The following is a 17,914-nucleotide window of genomic DNA, read 5'->3' as shown; positions in this document are numbered from 1 at the left end:
GGGCCGGGGGCGGGGCCGGGATCGCAGCGCCCCCCGCCGAGCGGCGTGCAGGCACCGCCCCCGCGCGCCGCAGTCCCGGCTGGAGCGTCTCGCCAGTGGCCGTGGCTGTTACTGTTGCCTCCGCGCGGCTCTGGCGGCGGCGGCTCCCGAGGCTCGCGGAGGGCAGCGGGCCGCCCTTCGCCCGTGGTCGCCTGGAGCAGCCCAGCGCTGGGACCGAGGAGGGGAGACGGCGGCGGCGGAGGCGGCGGGTTGTGCCCGGCCCCCCTCGTCCGCGCCTCCAGCGCCCGGGCGACTGCGGACTCCGGGCAGCCCCCGGGCGGCGGCCGAGGCGGCCGAGCTGACGGCCGGGGATGGCCACATAGCGGCGCGGGAGCGGCCCGTGAGTGGCGGGGGCGGGTGGGCGCGGCGCGGGCAGTGGGCGCTGCGGAGCCTGGAGCCCGGTCCCGTGGGCGCGTCGCCGCGAGCGCCCGGCAGCCGGCGAGGGGCGGGGGGCAGCGCTCCGGCCGGCTCGGGTCCCGGGGTCGGGGAGCGCCCCAGAGGAAGGACGGGGGGCGGGGGGTGGGGCGCGCCAGGTCGTGCCGCTGTCGGTGCCCCCTCGGGCCGCCTTCAGCTCCCAGAGGGCGCAGATTCCACGGCCGCGAACTTCTGCCCCACGTCGGGCAGTAAGTTCTCAGGCCAGTCTACCTGGGAGATAAGAAGGTGCTTTAATTTTTATTTTCATTACGAGGTGTAATCAACCGAGTGATTTCGTGACCCCGTGCCTCAACTCTTCTTTAAACTAGTTCTCTGGCCCTTCTGTATTCATGGTGTATTTGATTTACCTGTCTTTCTATGTGCTTGTATGTCAAGGTGCTATACTGATTTTAAATCTAGAGTTAAAAGACTTGGCGATCAAAGTTAGGCTTGATAAAAGATGCCACTTTTAATGTGTTGTTTAAAAGGACAAAGCTGGAATCCTGAGTTCTGACCGACAGAAAACTGCGCTTCAGATGTTGTGAATTTATGTCTGAGCTTGAATAATGTGATTCTGGTCTCCACCTTCGGCTACCAAAAATTTATGAGGTGTTTTATTTGCAGTTGGATATCTCTGTGTTCCTTTTTGTATGGGTGTGTTTAATGCAGTCAAATATTGATATAACGTATGAACTATTATTGAATGGCATTTGTATGGAAATGATTTTTTTTGCCCTTTGTAATACGTTCTTTTAAGATGTAGTTTTCAACAGAAAGGTTTCAGTTTAAAGTTTGCTTTCTGATTTGTTCGTTTTCAGTTTCGGATTTGTCTTTAATTTAAAAGTTTTTTTTTTGCTTGGAGTAAAATTAATGTGACTTAGTAGAATCATTTAGTCAGGGATCCAAAAATGATTCCTAAATTCAATTTAAAGCATTCCCCTCCTCTCAAAAAGAAAACTCAGAGCGTTTGTTTAGTGCAAAAGATGCTTGCCCCTTCCCTTAAATGATGACTTTGTCACAGACCTGAAATCACATTTCACTAATATCAGAGGGTTCCTTGTCTTAGCCTTGGCAGAGGAAAGGAAACCTAGGTATAGCATGTGTTTTTAAAAGCACTGTCCTCTTGCTTGTTTCTTACCTTGACTTTCTGTTTCATAGCCAAGGGGAGACTGTGTTGATTTGGAGGCTTCATTAGTTAGTTACAAGCTCGATTTGAATTTCCCTTCCAAGTATTGAATTAGGACTTATTTGCTTTGTAATAGGTAAGATCACAAGCGCGCCTCTCTAATGAGTGGAGACTTGGATTCTTTTGTGGGAAATAAGGATCTGGAACTGCCCTGTTGCTGTCGAAGGGGATGAACTTTTGTGACTTTTGAAAGCTTTTGCTTCTTGATGGTCATCCTTGAATAAATAAACATCCTTTAATGTTGACAATAGTATAAGTTCTAATGTTAAATTTTATCATGTTAATTTGTGGGACAGGCAGTGCATACTGTGCACACTATAGAAGATTCAGTAGATATAAAAAAAACTGTAGACTGGAAGCATACCTCTCCCTGCTCGTTCTTGCGCCCCCCCCCCCCCCAGTGCCTCACAGCACCCTGTTCTCCCAGGACCCAGGGTTACTAGCTCCTTATGTCTATCTTTCCTGATAAAGCCTATGCTAGGATAAACATTTTGTATGTGTTCTTTTTATTTGTCTTTCCACAAACGAGGACACATTGTATACTCTGTTCTGCACTAGCTCCCCGCCCTCCCCCCCCCCCTCCCCGCAGAGTCCTAAATCTTGGCAGTCTCTGTATCAGTACCTAAAAGCTGTCTCATTCTCTAACGGCTGCTGAGAACTCCATTAAGGACGAACCATAATTTATTTAACTTCTCCTTTCTTGAGGCATGTGTAGGTTCTTTCTAATATTTTGCTATAAAACATTCGTTTTTGAGGTTTCTAAGTAGATTTCAATTATTCCCAAAGGTCCAAAGGCAGTAGTAACTTACTTCTTTGCTTTATGTTCCAGGAAATAAGTGCCCCTTCTCACCAACATACACCATTTCCTTTGTATAATTTCAAAGCAGTCCATAAGGATCTTTGGTGTCTTCGTGGTGAAGCATGAGACCTCAAGGCCAGTTACTAAGGTCATAGTCCTTGATTCACAAATTAGTTCTTTGTTTCAACAAAAAAGTAAAAGAACAGATAAAAAATTTTAAGAATAATCTATAAGAAAAATTAAGAGTTTAAATATTCTGTATGTGAGAAACATCTTGTACCTTTGATTAAGTTGAAGATAAAGGCAGTTAGTGTTTCATAAAAACGTATTTGCCATTAGGCACTGATATCCCTGCCTTCTGTAGCTCATCACTGGTGTCTCATATTTTAATGTTGCTGTAATATAGTTATAAATTGTATAGTTTATGAGAAGGTTATTACTCTTAAGGGGAATATGGTTTTAGAAAATACTTGGCCCTTTTTTTAAATTAAAAATTGAGGTCTCGTAGAGTTCTTTTCAAACAGAGTAAATTATAGAAGTAAGACTAATGCTAGCTAGCAATTGAGGGAAATGCATTATAAAACTTGAGAATTAGCCAGTGTTGAGCTTTATATTTCCATTATGCTTATTTTTGAGAGTGTTTTTAAGACTAGTTTAAGAAGCTATAATGATCTTTTCTTTTTTAAACTGACCAGTCAAACCTTTTAGCATTCAAGGTCTTTTCTTTTTCCTTCATTATTGAGTACTTGTCATTGTGGTATAATACTGCTAATATTGCCTATATTTGCTTTTCGTAAATAAATACTTACTGATCATCTGTTACATTCCAGGCAACTTTCTGTGGACTGAGAATATAGCAGTACACCAAACAGACAGCCTCAGCTTTAATGAGTCCACATCTTAGTGAGGGAGGTGGACAAAAGCAGAGAGACAGGAGAGGAGATACTGTCAGAGAGTGATAGGTGCTGGGGGAATAATAAAATAGGGTTGCTCTGGTAAAGAGGGGCAGGGTTGGGGCTGCTGTTTTAGACTGGCCCTAGCAGCCTCTTTGAGGTGGAGAGATTTGAGTTGAGTGTTTTTGGAGAGCTAGAGGAATGGTGGCTCAGGCAACAGGGGCAGCAAGTGCAAAGGCCCTGTGGTGAGACTGAGTCTTACACGTCAGAGGAACAGAGGGCTTGCCTGTGTGGTTGGAGTTCATGATGATGGGGAAATGGAAAAAGTGGCTGGCAGGAGAGAGCAGGTGCTGGGATTGGTGCCCTGGGTATTTGTATACATCCAGGAGTCTTTCCAGAAGTGAAAAAGAGACCCTGGATAGTGGAGTTCCACCTGCTGGAAGCTCCAGGAGGGCAGGCTCCAATCTGCTTGTCAATGAAGATTGCTCCCCCAGCTCCAGGAACAGTCTTGGTCAGAATGCACTGTGAATATTTTATTGCATTAGTGAATAATTAGAGAGTTTCAGAAATAATCTTGCCTGATTTTGGTCAAAATACCTAGATTCGGGAGCCTTTTATTTGAGTGTTCCTCTTGGCTCTGGCCCTGATGTTACCAAATCTGTTCTACTATTAACAGATCCTCTCAAATTTATTGCTCTAAATCAGTTGCACTTGATTTTCATTCCCTGAAATTAAAGTACTAAGCCTTAAAAACATGCCTAATTCTACAGAACATCATAGTGACGTCTGAGTAATTTAGTCAGAAGTTTCATCTTGATTTCAGTGAATTAGCCACTTGCTTAAGTGTAAAAGTTTTAGAGGTGCCTTCTTTTGTACAGTGAATGTTTAAATTTGCAGGGGGGGGCAGATGGCAAGACATAAAAGATACGGGCTTTGTGCAGGTACTTTTATTCTCACAGGAGGAATGTGTGCCTGATCTATTTTAGGGAATATCAGGAAATGTGGTATTTCCTCTCCCCAGCTTCTAATCTGTTGGTCATTCTAAATATATGTTCCTTTATATTAATTGAAAGCTTGGGAAATGCGTTTTGTGCCCAGCACTTGTTATAGATGCTTAATTTGAATCGGTTGTCTTTTTTTCTTAGCTGTGCCTTTTGAGCCCCTGTTCAACATCAGGAGTTTTGTGACCTTGCAGAATGAGAGTTTTTGATTTTTTAATTTCCTGTTCTAATTGGTCAATACCTGAACCCAATAAGTTGTTCCCACAAAAGGTAATTTTATCTTCCAACATTCTCTCATAAGCACTGTGCACACACTGTGTAAAGGATGGATTCTGTCAGTCCTAAATCTTAAGTCAGGTCATTGCCTTACGTCTTTTGCCACTGTCCTTGCAGTGAAAGCTCTTCAGACAAATTGCAAAAGTGCGTAAACATCTATTTTATATGCCAGTGATACGTTTAGAGGCTTAGGTGCTTGTTAAAGCACTTTTACTGCTGCCTTTACATTTCCTGTGTGAACTGTAGAAATGCAGGAGTTCCTCATTTGTCTTCCATTGTCTACAATTTACAGCACATACATTCTTACCAGTCCTGGCTGCTGGTGCTGCTGCTCGTGTGAGAAAAGGTTGTGTTTTATTGAGTATCATTTTATGCTTTTATATTGAAAGTTGTGGAAAAACTTCTGGTAGGTGAATTTTTCTTGTGCTTTTGCAGAGAGGTGAGAAAATCTTGGCTCTTACCCATTCTTTTGGTTTGTGGGGCAGATACAAGCTTGGAATCATTGTATGTGCCCATAGTTGAGACTATGTATCTGTTATTATGTGGCAGTGTCCTAGAAGACCACAAGAAGGTGCTGTTACTTCCAGAAAGTGTGTGGCTCTTCCCTAGAGGGTGACTTGGGATACTGAGGCCCCTTGCCTTCCTCTAGCTGCTTCTTCAAGGAGACCCTGGAATAGAGGACAGCTGAAATGGTGGTGGCAGGAACATGTGGTGGAAAGTAACAAGTGGTGGCAGAAATAATGCTTCCCATGACTAATATTAGAAGTGCTAATGGAGCAGTGAGTTGTGGACTGTCTATAGACAGGATGTGCCTCTTGAATTGGGGGTGAGGGTAAGCTGGAGAGAGGTGAGACTCCCCCACTGCAACTTCAGTGCTGCAGCCCCTGAGGGCACCAGTGCACCACCTTAAAGCTGGGTGCCAGCCATTCCCAGCCACAGGCTTGGAGACCTGCCACCATACCAGTGACGTGCTGTTTCACGGTTTATGCCCTAGTATTTATACTGTAGTACAGAAGTGAACGAGGCAACATTTTAGGATCCTCTTCAAAGAAACAGTTGAAGTTGGGAGTATCAGTCTTCATCGAACTGGCACCTTATCCTCTGTTATTCCTTGCAGTTACCTGGATCACCAAAGGTTTACTGGAGAAATAAAATTGAGTTTTTTGAGGGAGAGGCTGGTTCTGATTTCATGAAAGAACTATATAGAACTAAAATGCAAAGCACTTAGAAGTAAGGGAGCTTTAGCATTCAAGCAAAACCAAAGAAGATACAGAAGTTGAGAGCCAGAAGGGACCTCAAGTCATCTGGTCAACTTTTTAAGTTTACTGGTAAAGAAACCAAGCCCCAGAAGTGTTCTAATGTGCCCAAGAATCCAGTAGTTCCAGACTGGTGTATTGTAACCATGATTTGCTGATTCCTAACTACAGGGTTCTGAGCTCCCCTCTGGAACAGCAGGAAATATGTGGGATTCACTGCTGTGTCTCCAGCATAGAACAGTGCCCAGCCCACAGTCGACTGATATTTGTTAAATAAATGAATCCATAAGACAATTTTTGAGAATTTGATTGCCACATTAGCTATTAGATGGTAATAATAAAATTTGAAATAATGTCCAATTTCATGAGTTTCCTGTTAAACAACAGAGCATATTGCTGTTAAAGCCCAGACTGTTAGTCTGATATTAGCCAGATGGGCAAGTGAAGATGTGGAGTTTTACTTACTGGCTTGACACCTTTCAGAGCCCGGTTTCACTGGATTTTCTAATAAATCATTCTGTTTGGCCTGCTGGGATCTGATGTCATTCAAGTTTTATATTTTGCATTTGAAAACATGCCTACTTTAAAATCTAGTATTTGTTGTCTGAATTGTTTGCTATTTTCCTAGATGTATTTTTATCAATAGTTTCACTGTTTTTAAAACTTAGGGCCATATAGGGATTTGATTGTTTAAAAACAATCTAGCTATTAGGTTTGGGGAATTGTCACTTTCAAATGCTGCTGGTGGGTGTTTCAATTGTTATAACTTTCCAGGAGGGCAATTTTGTATTACTCATCGAAAGCCTCAAAAATGTGCCATGTCCCTTAGTCAGGCATTTCCACCACTAGGAATTTAAACTAAGGGGAAAAAAATAAAGCATGTGTACAGAGATGGACCTATAGCAGTGGTTCTCGCCTACACAATGCATGTGGGCACCGTGTTCCTGTCAGAAGCTTTCTCCCCGCACACTGATTCTTAACCTGGTGGGAAGTCTGCTTGGTGGGGTGTCTCAAAATCTGGCAGGGGTGCTCTCCGAAGTTTGGAAAAAATTCATCTCCAGATTCTGGTGACCTCCACAGAAAGTACACCAAAAAACCCAACCTCTAATTTGCCAAAGTGATTTTTGTAGCTTTGTTTATGATAGTTATAAACTAGAAACAACTTAAATGCTTAGTAATAGGGAGATTGATTACATAAATTGTGGTGTATACATGTAATGGAAAACCCTTTCTTCATTGACGGTATTGATTGATGTGGAAAGATACTCAACATTTGTAAACAGCAAATTGAAAAAGCAGTTTGCAGAACAGTATGTGTAAGTTGATCTAAGGTTTTTTTGTTTGTTTTTGGAGAGAGAGAGAGGGAAAGAGCGAGTTAGCAATTTTCTACCTAGGATGTAGGAAAATGCCAGGAAGACTGTAGACCAAATATTAGGTGAGATTATCTCTGTGTGTTCAAAGCACAGGTGACTACTATTTTTATTTTCCTGGATTTCCAACATCTAAAGCATGTTGTGCAGTAGAGGGCATGAGAGCAGATCCCCTTGGGAAAGTTCTGTGTCTGATTTCTCATCCGTAGAGTGGGAATGGTAATACCCAGGTCACTGTGTCCGCAGGTTGTGAGTAAGTGGTAGATAAATGTTACCTTGCCCTCACTATTCTGTTATGAGTAAGGCCAATATTCCTATTAATACAGAATTTCGAAGCATAGTAGCTTGTATCAAACTGTTGTGAAAAGGATTTAGGACATTTTGACAAAATATTTCAATGCTTCTGGTCACTGGGAAACATTTTGTTGATTTTTTATTTACTTTAAAATTAAAATGCTTTCCATTGCCAAGTGACTTGGTTTTGTATTAAAGGCATTTTTTTTCCCTTCTGTTGTCATCTTCAATCGTCCTGTATGAGAAGTTCTTGAAGATCAGGGTCTGATCTTCTTTCCTTTTATGAAGTTGTTAAAGTGAATTGTGAGTCATTATTCAGCAACTCTTAAGGGCCTCTCTTTTTTTTCCAGGCAGTGGGTAGGAGTCAGATGTATAGCAGTGCCTGGGACAGACACATCCCCAACCACTTGAATGGCAGGGGAAGTGACCAGAACAGCTCAGGGCCAGGAGGCACACACACTCAATAAACATGTTACCACAGTTGACAGTCAAATCAACAATCCTCTCCTGCAATTTTATTTTTTAATTTTTTCTCCTGCAATTTTAAAAGAAACTGTATTGTGACGTGTCTTTTCAGCGAACACAAACATTGCCTCCTGTCTTTTCTATCAAGTCCGTGAAGAGCAAGTGAGGTCATTTCACCTTGACATCCACTGATGATTTAGTGATGACTTGTGTTATACATGTGTGAGAATATCCTAGGCTAATAGTCTTAAAATTGCACTATACATCTTCTGTGAAGGACATGCCTTTTTGAAACTATCTTGTATAAAATTATTGAGATGGATTTCTGCTAATAAATTTATGATGGGTGGAATTCATGGATAGCCCATGTGAGAAATTCCAGCACATGGTCTCACTGAGGATGAGGGTGATAAAGCATGAGGTTTAAAATAATGATTCCATTTGATGGTATATAAAAATGCATTTATTTTGTAATTTGTTCCTTTTATAGGGACAGCTTTTTTTCTTTTTAAAGCTGGCAAGAGCTGTAAATATTTTGATATAAAATAGGCCCTCAGTAGTCATGAAAGATGTCTTGGAACCTTCATGACAAACACTAATCTTGCATTTTATTTCCCTTAGACAGCCTAATAAAAAAAGCTGGTTTTATAAATCATTTTTTCTTGTTCCTGTGTAGAATGCATGTAGAGGTCATGTTACAGGTTGGAGCCACTAGCAAAGCCAACATTTTATCCTTTCTTTCTCTTACATTTTTTCTGTCTACACCATTGCTTTCCATGGCCCACTTGGGCCTCCACTGAAACTAGCAGTTACCTTTGTTTTTTGAGCTGGGGTGTGGAGGAGAGGGAAGAACCACTTTTCATGAAGAAATACTCTCTCTCTCCTGAGATGTACTGAGTGTATACAGAGAGAGCCACCAAGCTCATGTTGCTCTGCAGACATTAGGCTATTGGCTGCACGTAGCGCTTAGCCAACTTACTCTTTCTCAGATGACAGCTTCAATAAATGACAGATGATTCTGTTTTGGAACTTTTCACTCACTTACAAATAGTCAGAATTGTGTTTGCTGTACTCATGCATTCCATGAGCTACATTGCTGGGATCCAACACTCAAATGCTTACAGGGGCAGTGGAGGTCATGTCCATTGCAGAGTGGATCTGATCTGCCTTTTGTCTTTTATATTTGATAGAAACAATAAGAAATATTTTACTTTCTTCTTAATTCTTCTACAAGGCAGTGATCATCTAGATGCATGGCAACTGGAATTTGTCTCAAGTTTGGGCACCACTAAGGAAAGACACTGAGGAAGGTTGGATCTGGAGCAGTGTGAACTGAGCTTGTGTTTGACAAATGGACAAGGAGGAGTGGAGTTGGGGGGACATTCTGGGTAGAGGGTACAGTGTATGCAGGGACACAGAGGACAGCTGAGCCTGGCATGTTTGTTGGGACTCGAGCGCCAGGCTGGTGTGGGGCAGAGGGTGAAGGCAGGCGGAACTGCAGTTGGGTGGCATGAGACCGTGGAGAGCCTCACACCGCACTAGAAGCTGTCCCCTTTTCCGGTAGGCCAGAGAGAGCCACGGAGAATTCCAGGCATGTGAAATGGACGTTTCAGAAGAGTGGCTCCAGGTTGTGTCATGGAGGCTTGGGATCCAGAGACCAGTGAGCAACCTGGCAGTAGTGCAGCCGAGGGACGAAGCCCCAGCCAGGCCCCAGCCAGGCCCAGTCCTGCTTTTCCTGGTAATGTTGAGGCAGTGACACGTGCAGAAGTAGTGACTGCTTCTCATGCTCAGTCCGTCCTGCCCTTTTCCTAAAGCTTCTGATTAAACTGAAGTGATGAGAAAGTGTTCAGGATGTTTAAAGCTCTCAAACACAGATCTGTTGGTGCCTTACCCTTTAGTTGCTAAAAGTTTGAGGGGTCCCTGAGTGTGGGCGGTGTCATAAACCAGGAAGCAGGTGAAGTGGCAGTGACAGAGCGGCCGCTTGAGCTGAAGATGTTGGTCAGAGGGCGCAGGCTTTCAACTGTAAGTTCTGGGATCTGTAGTTAATGACACTGCATTATAGACTGGAGATTTGCTGTGAGTGTGGATCTTAAGCATTTTTACCACACACGAAAAAGAAGACACCTGTGAGGTGATGGACATGCTATTAACTTGATTGTGGCGATCATCCCACGATGCACCTATGCCTATAGCAAATGATCATGTTGTGTACTTCAAATATATACAATTTTATTTGTCAGTTATACCTCTGAAAAGCTGGGAAGAAATAGGGAGTAGGTTGCACCTATGAAGAGAAGGGATAAGAATACTTAGAGTAAGATTGATATTGAAGCAAGAATTTACAATAATTTGGACAATAATAGCTTTATGTTTCATATTAATAATACCTTAATGTTGGACTATCTACTTATTAATTTTTTAGACAAGAAATGAATCCCTTAATTTTAACACTATGGGAGAACGGGATTTTAGACGTTGTGATAAAATGAGGAGACAGAAGCATTGTCCCCCTTCGTATTATTTTGGCAGTTACGTTCCATTATTGGTACATTTCACTAACCAGTTTTTTGTGCTTTGCCCACATGTTGCTGTTAAACTGTGTCTCCCCCAAACTGTATTTGTTCATTTTCTGTGCATTATTGTCATCACCATCACCGTTTTATTTGGGACCCAGAAATTATCAATGCTAAATTTATCTTATTGGATTAGTTTATTAGACTAATTTATCAGAATCCTCATTATGCATCCAATATATTTACTATTTTTGCCTAATTTTTTTTGGAGGAGGATCCATAAATCTGACGAATGTGATTCCTGCTTCTTCCTCCAGTTCATTAATGAAAATGTTTAGAAAAACAGAACTCTGTCACATCTGTCCATAATCTTCATCCAGGTTGATGTCATCTGTTAGTTGGCACCCTCTGAGTAGGGTTGACCACGTGGCGAAAGAGCCCCCTTCACCCTTTTTCACACAACTCATGAACATCTTTGAGGTGTTAGGAAAGGTCTTGTTCAAATCCAGACACTTCCTGTCTGTTTCTGTCCCTGGCTTTCCCAGTTCAGTGACCTCGTCAAGCAAGAGGTGAGGTGGGGCTGTGATACATCGGATTAGGGCCCCTTTTCTGATGCATTCTGTAGTCTTGTCCAGGATCAATGTCAAGCTCACATGTCTCTGGTCTGTAGAACTTGCTGTCTTGATAGAATGCCCCTTTCCGAGATAGTTTTGACAAATGCCAATTATTTCATATTCTGAGGTATTTCTCATTCTCTTTTCCACCTTATGTAGAAGACTCAAGTACACGTTAGGTAAATGCTGTGCTTCCACATACTTGGAAGTTGGTAACCCTGGTCAGAAGCTAGAGATTTTATTTCAGTTCTTTTGTTTGTCTTTTTGAGAAGCATTTGTATTCTAAAATAATGCTCGGGATTTTGAGATCTAGGATTAAATAATATGATAAAGAAAAAAGAAAACCATCTGAATTCTTTCAGAGAGGAGAGCTTTCAGAGTTCAACCCCAAAGAATGTTAAGAAAATATTCAGGCACATTTTGGTCAATATCTGTGCCCTGAAATATAAGTCCTCAAACGGTTTATATTTTAAGATTATTTCAAAAACAAGGCAAGAATTTTTTCATTCTGATACATTTTGAAACAGGTTGTTAACTGGCGCCCTAAGAACTGTATTTGGCTTGAAAATGTATTTTGTTTGGCCTACAAAGTGTTTTTTAAAAGATGGGAATTAGTTGCTAGCATTTAAAAATAAGGAGATTTCACATTAAAGAAAAAAAAGGCCCTGCACTTCTGGCCTTTTGAAAACCTTGAAGGTCTGTGACTACACAGGACGCATGTACGTTACCTGCATGGAGGTAAAGAGGTAAGGAGCTAGCTGGGGCTGTCCCCCGGGGTCCTCCCCTCCTTACTGCGTTTCCTGGGGCCAGCATCACTCACTTCCTCTGCCTGGCCCTCAGTGTGTCTGAGCTTGCATCTGCCGAGTCAAGAGCTAACCAGTGGTGGGGGAGGGTATAGCTCAGTGGTAGAGCACGCGCTTCCCATGCACGAGGTCCTGGGTTCAATCCCCAGAACTTCCACTTGAAAATAAATAAGTAAGTAGATAAATAAATAAGTGAACCTAATTACCCCACCCCAATTTTTTTTTTTTTTAAAAAGAGCTAACCAATTGAAAGTGTGCGTAGAGTTGGGAGGACTGTAAGGCGGTAGCAGTTTGCTGTCTTGCTCCCTGACGCAGACTGCCTGGCCTTTGTCTGATGTGACGCTTGGAAGAGCTTGGCAGGGCGGGCGGTATTTCCTCCAGGAACGGCGCTCCACTGGGCTGGCCGGGGAGAGCAGCGTTCCTGTGCACATTCTAGGCCCCCTGCTTCACGGAGGTGGCCAGTTAAGTGTCCTAAGAAGAAAACAACTTATGACATTTAAAGTGGGGAAAGTAAGCCCTGGGTCGAACCTGTGTGATTTTAGAGAGGTTAGGGGATTTGTCCGAGGTCACACCCCTGCCACCTAGTCAGTGGTGCAGTGGGGACTGGAGTCCCCCACTCCTGACTCCAGTTCCATGAGTTTTCACTGCACATTTTTCAGTTTAGTGTAAGGGTCTCGAGATGAGATTTGTAGTCAGATCTGTATTTAAATCCAAGTTCTGACCCTGACTAGCTGTGTAACCTTAAGCAAGTGTCAAAAACTTCTCAGTGCCACATTTTCCTTGTTATAAAAAGGGGGAGAATAATGATAGGGTTGACTTCATAGGGTTGTTATGGGGATTAAATCCAATCCGATTAAATCCAATATTGCATTTAAAGAACGGAAAACGATGCCTTGCCTGTAGTAAACAATGCGTAAATAATGCATGATATCTGAAAAGTAATATTTATGAATTCTGTGTTATGGGAGGCTTAGCTAAAACCAGCATTTCAACTACTCAAAATTGTTACATTATTATTCTTTTTTCCCTCTTAAATTTAGAAAGGGCTTTAAGGATAGTTTTACTCCATGTATTAAAAATAAAAGCTTCCAGGATTTGAACCAATATTGTCTTTTTATTCATAAGTTTTCCAATAGTGAAGAGGTGCATTCAAAAGCATACCATTCAACTTTCTCTTCAGAATATAAAATAAATAATTGGGTGTCACCAAACTATTTTAAGTCCTTACCAAAGATGCCCTTTTGGGTGGGTTTGTTCAAGTCACTAAAAATAGATCTTGAACATGCAGTGCATATAAAGCCCTCTTAGATGCAAGAGTGTTGTAAAGACAAATTTCTGCTTTTAGGGAGCTTCTAATTAATGGGAAAAGAGAGTGGGAGGAAGGGAAGGGATAGTCTTCATAATACTTGGTGTGATATAAATGCCCAAAGTGGGACCTCAACACAGTGCAGAGGGAACATTAAGAGAACGCCAGTATCTGAATGTGATGGGCTGCGAGAGAGCCAAGAGGCAGAGATGCCCCAGCACAGGAGTAGGCAGAGAGGAGAGGCAGATTGTAGAATCGAGTTTGAATTTGAGTTTGGACCTATAGTCTGAGCAGTTGGTGTGACAGCCTCCAGATGTTTGGCCCAGAGTTTGAATGAATGATAAGAATCAGATGGAGATGATGTTCAGAGCCAAACAAGTCATCGTGGAAGATGGATTGTAGGAGTCCCTGCTGGAGGCTGTGGGATGAATGAGTGATTTAAGTGACCTATGCCAGAGATGCTGGTGGGCCTTCCAGAGCAGTGGGAATGGAAGTGGGGTCGATGCTAGGGGAAGAGTCAAGGTATGTTTTGGAGGTAGAACTGTTGAGTAGGTGGAAGGGGGCAGAAAGACAGGAGTTCCGTGTGACCCAGGAGAGACTGGTGCCAGGAATGGGGACTGGGGCCCAAGGCACAGGATTGGAAGGGAAAGGGAGTTTAATTTTGCACATGTGGAGTTTTTGAGGGATCTGTGGAATATCTAAGTGGATATGTAGCATCAAAATGTTTTGTCATTCCTGAAGGAACTCATTTGAGTGGAACTGTGCAGATAAGCGAGAAATTGCTCAGGAGATGGTTAGTCTGTGGCTGGGAAGAGGCCAGTTCTGGATGTACAGATTAGGAAGGCATTAGTTTTGAGTGATGGTTAAAGCCACAAGAATAGATGATGCTGTTCAGGGAGGGAGTGTGGGGTGAAGGAGCAGTGGATTGGAGGAGGTCCACCAAGGAGGTTGAGAAGGAATGAGATCCCGAGGTATCTCAAGTCAGTGGAGGAAGGAATGGATTATTTAATTAACAGGATTTGGACGAGTGGTAACCTTTGGCTGGGGAAGGGGAAAGCTGGGTCCCTGACTCATACTGTTCACCAAAATTAACTTCATATGGATTAAAGCTTAAAATGTTAAAAGCCTTAACTGTCCTTGAAAACAATATACATGACAGTTTTATAATCTTGGCATGAGAAAGAAGTTTACAGTCAAAAACTATAAAGAACAAAATTGAGACATCCAACTTAATAGAAGTCAAACAAAAACCTCAATGGAAGGTCGGAAAGCAAACTGGGGAATATATTTGCAATGTATGTAACAGAGTTAATTGGCATACTATATTTCTTTCTAATTGAGTGGTAAGGAGCAGATTAATGCCTAATTAGAAAACCAGGCAAAAGATAGAATAAGCAGTTTATAAATAAAGCTACCAATAAACATATGAAATGTTATTTTGATTACATGAGCAAGGAAATGAGATTTATGACTAACAACTGGAAGAGATTAAAATTTAAAAAAGAAGAAAAGGTAAGCCTTGATGGTAGTGAGTGTGGGGAAGCGTGGCCTGGAGGATGGAGCTGTTCTGGTTCTTTTTGAAGGTGAGTTTTTATCATGCTTTCTTGCATGTTAGGGATCTCTTGGCATGGTTTTGTAGAAGAAGGAATGTTCTTCATGTTGTTTCTTTACTACAGTAGTTGAGTGTCTCACCTTTGTGATAGAAGGAAAAAACAGGTTCATTTGTCTAATGGACATTCATTACCATTTATTGAAGGCTGCTGCAGTCACCCCTCTGCCCAGCCGAGAAGAGAAATGAGTGGACAGGTGTCCCTCTTTGTGGTGGAGCCTCCAGGGGCTCCTGAGGGATGGGAAGAGTTAGAGTGTGGAGAACATCACAAGGGCTATTCCACAGAGCGACAGTTTGAGGGGCGGCCCGAGGCCCCCAGGAGTGCGGAGGATGGGGAGCTGCAGGGGTCTAGCTCCGCTGTGGGGTGGGGTGGAGGCGGACTGGAGGGGCTCAGTGTACCAGGCTGAATAGTGACTCGATGTCAGAGCAGCAGGAGCTTTTGAGAGATTTTAAGCACCAGAGTGATGTACTCAAATGTACTCTTTTGGACGTGCTGAGGTGCGAACAGGCTCTCGAATTAACAGGGAGATACTGGAATGAAGATGACCAAAACCAACTGTGAGGAATGTAAGGATCCTGAGAAAAATCTAGATGAAAGTGTATAAAAAATTCCTAGGAAATGCAGAAAAATAAAAGCTAGTTTCTTACAGCAAAAGTTAAATTTCAGTATCATTCTCCTGCATGCAGAATGCAGACTAAAGTGTGACTGTGGAATCCCCAAGCAGCTGAGCTGACCTCTAATTTAATTCTCAGACTTTCTGATTTAAACTGTCCTTAGTGTTTTATTGTTTTAACAGTGCTCCCAGGTTGTAGGAAATACCTAACGATTCTTTTTATGCAGAAGTTAGGTCCAAACAATTCAATAAATATTTATCACCTGACAATTTAGTAGCAGTTTGAGAAAATAATGCATATCAACTGAAAGGAAATAATGTTTAAAATTTTATTCTTTAAAAGCCACACACATGAACCTACTGCGTGCTGCATAGCTTCTTAGACCTTGGAAGCAGATTGGGCACTGCCACCCCATTTCCATTTCTACAGTGATTTGGGTGGTACCTGTGTTTTATCACAGCATCTAACAACCCTTCCCTCCCACTTCACAAAGATATGACGTCCTTGAGAAGAACGCAACATGACCTACTGTTGAAACCAAACTGCCTTGAGATAAAGGTTGTGACAAAGATGTCAGTTTGTTTCCTCTGAACATTTAAAGTTCACTGTGGTACCCTAGTTCGTTTGCTTCTGTGCCTTGGGGCATGCCGGCACAGGGTTTGGGAACCACAGCTCTGGTTCCCCGTGTTGGCCATCCTCGGGCTAGTGTGAAGCCTGGCAGTCAAAGCATAGTGCGCAGACATGCACGTACTCACTTAGGTGCTGGTTCTCACCCACCCATCAGCCAGCTTCAAGTTTTGTGTGTGCTCAGTGCAGGTTCTGTGCTTGGACACTGGGGGTCTTACAGTGAACGGAGAGACAGCGTTTCCTCTCAGGGAGCTTGTAGTCTGCTGGAGGAATTACAGGCTGGGAGAAGGGTCAGCAGACTTTGTGTAAGGGGCCAGGTCGTCCAGTATTTTAGGTGCTGCAGGCATGCAGTCTCTGTGGAAATCGTTCAGTGCTAACACCATAATGTGACGGCAGCCCTGGGCAGTGTGTAAACAAGTGGGCGTGGTTGTGTGCAAGTGAAACTTTATTTACAAAAGCAGTGGTGGGTCCAGTCTGGCCCTCAGGTCAGGGTTTGTGCAACCCCTGTGATAGAAGGTGTCGTGCAAGCAGAAGGAGCCGCACGCCTTCGGGGAGTCCTGCCTCCTACCCAAACCTCCCAGGTGAGCTGAGGAGAGGCTGGCAGGAAGGAGGGAGCCAGGCGGGAGGGGTGCTGGGTGCAGAGTCCTGACAGGGTCCGGTTGCTGGGGGAATCCTATACATCTTAGTGTGATTGTGAGTGAGACCAGGGGGGAGGCACAGAGCTGCTCTCCTGAGTTAAAACTTCAGTTTCATGGGTCATTTTTGGTTTTCTACCTCTTCTTTTTCCCTGAATCCTATCTTCTAGTAACCTTCAGAGAACGGCAGCCAGGAAGGAATATCTTTTGAGAGCTGGTGTTTCTGTATATAATGTATGTCATTCTCTCAATCAGTAGTTTGAGTATAGAATTCCAGTGTGAAAATAATTCTCACTCAGCTTTTGAAAGATGCTCTCTTTAGCTGTTAGTGCTAAGAAGTCTGCATCCCCTTCTCCCCTGGCCCAGCCTCCCCAGCCTGCCCCAGGACCCCCAGAATGTTCACTGATCGCACACCCAGTGTCTCCTGCACGTGCACCCATGGCCACCGGCGATGGCCCTGTCACCTTCCCCGGGTGACGCCGGATGGCTGCTGGGCTCAGGGAGCTGTTCCCACACTGCTCTCCTTCCTGAGCCCCGTGTGGACCCCTGCTCCCTGGAAGTGTTTCTCCTCATCTTCTGTTCTCAGTGCTCCTCTGTGGAAGAAGTCTTTTTAAATTCCTCATGCTGGCTACTTGGGGAGCTCTTTGAGGACTAGATTTTTATAGTTGAAAGTGGATTTTGTGTATGTCTTTCTGTTATTGCAAGTGTCTCTTAATTAAGCTCCTTAAAACACCACTTCCTTCAAGCTCCCGCTCCCTTAAAGCCTTTCCATCTCCCCGCACAGCCTCGTCTCAGTCTGCCTTCCCACACCGAGCTTCCCCATCCAGCCAGGCTGGGGTTTTCACGGGTGCTCTCCTGTCCTTACAGCCCCGCACTGCGCTTTGCTGGTACCACAGAGTCTACCCAACCGCCAGGATTCCGGTCCGAGAGGCCCCCTGCAGAGGCAGTGCTGCAGGAAGTTAGGACCTTGGAGGGGGTTGGGGGGGGGAGTAGAATTAGGAAAGTGGTTGCTGCTCACGGTTTTCAGGTGATTTGTTATGTTCCCTGACAGAAAGCAGTGAAGAAAAGGAGACTAAGAAGAGCAGGAATCGGCAGTACAGACGCTGCTTTCCATTCGGTCTCCCTGGCTCAGGCGCCATCCTGGCATGTCCTATAGACTCTGCGACCTGCTTCTGCATTTATTTTGCTGTCTTGTATGT

The 17,914-nt window shown here is 43.5% G+C and overlaps 1 protein-coding gene and 1 non-coding gene across 4 annotated transcripts in view; both read left to right on the top strand.

The window, feature by feature from the left end:
• LIFR (LIF receptor subunit alpha) overlaps window positions 1-17,914 on the top strand; it is a 70,522-nt gene that overhangs the window by 268 nt on the left and 52,340 nt on the right. The window contains exon 1 of one of the 3 annotated variants that reach the window (XM_074357256.1): window positions 53-379. The exons of 1 other annotated variant lie outside the window; for it this stretch is intronic. The gene's annotated coding sequence lies outside the window, so the exon portion shown is untranslated. Of the gene's footprint in view, window positions 1-52; window positions 380-17,914 lie in introns of those variants that run through there. One more of the 3 variants, XM_074357249.1, reaches the window with a different exon arrangement.
• Window positions 12,008-12,080, top strand: TRNAG-CCC (transfer RNA glycine (anticodon CCC)). Its single transcript has one exon. It is a non-coding gene; the product is annotated as a tRNA-Gly (tRNA).

Source organism: Camelus bactrianus, chromosome 3 (assembly GCF_048773025.1).
Source record: "Camelus bactrianus isolate YW-2024 breed Bactrian camel chromosome 3, ASM4877302v1, whole genome shotgun sequence".
Classification (NCBI taxonomy): Eukaryota; Metazoa; Chordata; class Mammalia; order Artiodactyla; family Camelidae; genus Camelus; species Camelus bactrianus.
Note: the sequence above shows the minus strand (reverse complement) of the source record. Positions and strands in the feature narration are given on the sequence as shown.